This window comes from Vombatus ursinus, unplaced genomic scaffold (genome assembly GCF_900497805.2).
Source record: "Vombatus ursinus unplaced genomic scaffold, bare-nosed wombat genome assembly UNPS02009573.1, whole genome shotgun sequence".
In the NCBI taxonomy this organism is placed as follows: Eukaryota; Metazoa; Chordata; class Mammalia; order Diprotodontia; family Vombatidae; genus Vombatus; species Vombatus ursinus.
Window position 1 is genome coordinate 24,128,708 of NW_020949351.1, and position 5,137 is coordinate 24,133,844.

Sequence of the window (5,137 nt, forward strand, 5' to 3'; positions counted from 1 at the left end):
ATAAAAAGAAGATTTAGTGACCAGGTTTTCCAGGTGTTCTAAGTCACAAAAGACACTGTTTTAATTACCATCTTCATCATCACAATAAATGACAACAGCAACAAAAGATGCTTATATTGCCTGGATTACTTGTGAAATTCAATTTTGAGATTCTGAGCATTTGGTGAAAGTAACTTTTAAAAGCAATAATAACAACAACCTTATGATAGTGAGAGTACCATGTATATGAGGAGAAACACTGAGGTTACCCTGCTGCATTTCATAAATTCTTCTACACAAAGGAAATTCTCTGAACAGTCAGAATTCTTCCCCTTTGATCAGAATGCTATTCCATTTTTCAGATTATACACTCACTATTGATCACATAAGTGCCTTGGAGATGCCTGGCTCTTCAAGATGCTTATTACATAAATTAATCACTGTTGAGACAATTGAGCGTTGCTTGAAAGAAAAGCCAAGGTCTGGGGAGGTTGGTACTCACAGTCATTGTGGAAAATTTAAAGAGTGACTGACTGAAAATATGCTTGGAAAAAAATTAGATGAAGGTGTATAAAACTAACTTAGAACATCCAATCCAACAACAAACATATATTAAGCGTTAGTATGAGCCAGGCTCATACGTCCAGTTGCAAACCTGTTCATTTCCTCTATAGTCAAGATACCTCATTCATGCACCCATGAACTCATTTCACTAGAAGTCACATCAGCTCTCATCAGATCACTCCAGGATTCACATAGGCATGTGGTATATTTGGAGACACTGGACATTGAGTTGTATTTTGAAATGTGTACGTGGGTATCTACTGTCTAAAATCCCATGTATTTTTATAAAGAACTGTAGTAGGAACTCTGAGGTGTTCTTACTCCAAAACAAATTCTTGGACAATGTGGAAAACATACAAAGAGATTACAACTCTGATAGGTAAATGGGGATTCATAAACTTTAGATCTTTACTTCTATCTTACTTTGGCAGGCAGTGTATGTAGTTATAGGGCCCTTATGTACCCTTTGCTTACTTCCATTTTATCCTACAAGGGTTCTTAACCTGGAATTGGCAAACTAATTTTTTTTTAAAATATATATTTAGATAAATTTATTTCAATAAAATTAATTTCTTTTATAAACCGATATATTTTTATGCATTTAAAATATTATTCTTAGAAAACCTTCACAGTCTTTACCAGATTGCCAAAGAACCCTTGACACAAAAAAGTTAAGAACCTAGCCCCAAAGTGATTCAGATCATTAAAAAGAAAGTTTGAAGAGGAATAAGTAGAATGTGACTTGCTTCTATTTTATTTTGTTTTGTTTTAAACTCCCACAAAAAAATAATAACCCAAATTAGCAGCAGACAACTTTGAAAAAAAATTAAGAGTTATACCCAATATAAAATATAAATACAGATAAACCTGGTTTGGAGTATGCTCTATGAGACTACTCTACACTTTTGAATTTTCTAAATAGTGGTCCTCATTAGATGTGTATGTCTGAAATTTCAGTCCTCTTTGCTAGCATGAATGGAGAACAAAGCGATGTGTGTTCTATGTAACAATATATTAAATAGAACTCACGCTCCTTGGGAGCAGGGCCTGTCTGCATCCTTGGTGCTTGGCACTGTTCTTTGTGCATGATGAAAACTTAAATGTTTTTTTAATCCATCAATTCAAAGGGAAAGTGGTTAAAGGGCATAAATGTCTGTTCTAAGTACTAGGGAGATATATACATTTTAGAGAAGATATGATCCTAATTCACAGTACAGTCTAATAGGAGGATAAAGTACATATGTATATGATATATGCATATATGTATATATATGTATATATGTATATGTATGAATATTTGTCCTTTATTTTATTCTGAACTTAAGAAATAAAACAAGCATTTCCACAACATAGTAGACAAAAAAGATGATTTACATGAAACAGCAAATCTATTATGTACAACTTGCTGTTCCTCTTAAATATATAATAAAGTTATCATGTAACTTTTTATTCTTCCTTCCCTAACCTACCCCCACCCCACCCTAGAGGGGCTACCATTAGACACAAGTGTGTGTGTATGTGTGTGTGTGTGTGTGTGTAAAACTATTCTATACACACTTCAATTTATCAGTTCTTTCTCTGGATGCAGATAGTATTTCTTTTAGAGATTCTTTGTAGTTAATTTGGATATTTATAATAGTTAAAATAACTTAGTCACTCAAAACTGTTCTTAAAACAGTATTGTTGTTACTGCATGCAATGCTTTCTTGGTTCTGCTCATTTAGCTCTTCATTATTTCATTTATTATATAGGGCAGGCATGTCCACATAGAAATGCAAGTTTTTAAAACCAATCAGTTCAAATGTGAATGTGTGTATACAACCACACATATACATATACATATGTATGTTTGTGTATAATTTCATTCTTCACCCTCCTCCCTAACGATCATATCTTTTCCAAACTTTGTGTATTTCCTAGGACAGTGATCTCTGCCAATAGGGTTAGGGCTGAACCTGTGATTTTTGTGGGTGAAAGGAGCTTCCGAGCAAGAAAACTCTCTAATGATGCAGGTCAGTCCTCCACAACACATAGTTTAGAGAGTTGTCTATAGCAGCAGTTCTCAAACACCTTGGTCTCAAGTCCCCTTCATAAAAAATTCTTGAGGATCCCAAAGAGCTTTTGCTTATAAGCATTTTGCTTATATAAAAATATATGATATTTTCCATATTGGAAATTAAGATATTTTTCATGTATTAAGAAAATAGTTTTGACCTCAAAGACCCCTTGAAATGGTCTTGGAGTGTCCTATGTATTCTTGGGCCACATTTTGAGAATGATTGGTCTAGAACACTGAGATGTTAAATTACTTGCCCAGGATCAAACAGACAGTAAGTGACAGAGAAGCAGGACTTGAATCCAGACCTTCATGGCTTTGGAGCCTAATTTCTCTATTATATCACACAAATGATCATGACATAGTAGATACGTAATAATTATTTGTTAAATTAAGGTAATATATTTAATGTCACATCATTTTAAATTTTATTTGACTCACAACTTCCACTCACATAATATATATTCTGGTCAAACAAAATGGCTGCTTCCCAAACTTGTGACCTTGACTTCTACTTCAGTAGCTTTGAACAGTTTGTGCTGCATTCCATGGAATACATACACAAACACACTAACATATACACAATATACATATGTGTGTATACATACAGGCATAGATTCATATTATCTTATGTTATGGGTTATATATATATATATATAAATATAAACTACTATATTATATTAAATTATGAACATATATTATAAAATATGTAATGATATAAACAAAATATAGTATATAAACACATTTATAGATTTAATTTATTAAATTATCGAATGTATTACAATATTTAAAATTATGTATAAACATCATAATATAAAATAATAGGAAAGTGCTTAAGAGATACACTAACAAAGTGTTCTATAAGGTATAAGGGAAAACAAGGTCTCATTTCCAACTTGGCTGGGGTGAAAAGGAAGAAAGGCTTCATGAAGGAAGTAGCATTTGAGCTGGACATTAAAGAAAAGCATTTGAACAGGCTGAGGAGAGAGAAGGGGGTGGGGGACAGTCATTCTTTTATGAAGAGTTGAGCTTAGAGGAAGGCCAGACTATGCCGTCTAAGCCCTGAAGTCTGTAGCTCGGCCCCTTGGGATTGCATCATATGTAGTCTGAGACTTGTTTATCGAAGCTTGGTTTCCCACATGACATTTTTTATTAGGGATGTTTTCTGGGCTTCGTATTGAAGGTTATTCTCTTGGCTGAAATGAGAACAGAACTGTGCCTTGGTGCATGGGTTGCTCTCTTTTTCTCAGAAGCAAAGTTCTGTACATATATTTGTGGTTTTCATAGTTGATATGGTGTTTTGATTACAATTTAACATTTACTTATTTTTTCCCACTCCGCAAAGGAATTGAATATTGGAAGAAGTGTGGACACAGGAAGCAGAACACACTGGTTATGAATTTGAGGGATTGTTTTCTTTGACCCATGTCTTCCTTTGCCAGGGGGCAATTAATGGGAGCCATTCCTGAAGAAGTTTCTTTTAGAGCTGCAGGCATCGAGTGATGTTCCTTCTTTTTTAAATGAAGGGTCAGGAGACTGACCTTTTTCAGTTTATTGTATATAACTTTTCAAAGTAAGATCCAAATTGAGTAAGCCAAATCAAATCAAATTAATTAGCACATGTGCCTTATGTAGGATAGGCATGCTCATGTAGAAAATGCAGGGTTTAAAAACTAATCAATTGAATCATGACTTAGTTGCAGACTGACCCATGCAGATCCCAAAGGGTGGGCAGACGGAAGCAAAGCTGTTTGCAATCTTATGTTTTCTTCAATCTCATCTAATCCAGTATAGAATCTCAGGTCTGGAAGGTCTAAGCAAGAAAATATTGAAAATCCCCAGCTGTTGACATCTAAGGAAATTGAAAGGGGCATGCTTCCTTCCCTGGGGCAAAATGTTGGTTCCTTTTCCCAGTAGGACTACCACCCCACAAGGTCCTATGGCTGTTACACCTCTACCCTTGCCTCCTTGTCCGGGGACCACATAGGTGAGATGACTCTTGATTAGAGCAGGATTGGTAAGAGGAACATTGAGGACTGTAGGATTCTAGATGCCTCCCTCTCCCAAAAGATAATTCCAGCCCAAGCCTCTCCAGCCTTATGTTACCTTTCCCATCCTTTTCATTGTGCCTCTGAAACTGTCTTCTATTGTTAAACTTCTTTTCATGCTAGTTATCTTTCTCTCCCACTCCTATCTTCTGGTGCACATTGAAATCTAGGTTTCTCCTAATAACTTTAAGTCTTTTGGCACATCCTTCAAGGTTAGTTTCCACTTCTCCTTCCCTGGAAGCTGGAGAAGTTAGCATACTCCATATACTCCAGTGCCACTATCAAACCTTCCCTCTACCACCAGCATTAGCATCCACCTCCTCTTGAAAGTTTACTCCATCTTACATAGATCCTTCTTGCTGTCATCTTTTGAACTGAAAAAGAGAGAAAGAGAGAGAGAGAGAGAGAGAGAGAGAGAGAAGGAAAGAAAGAAGGAAGGAAGGAAGAAAGAAAGAAAGAAAGAAAGAAAGAAAGAAAGAAAGAAAGAAAG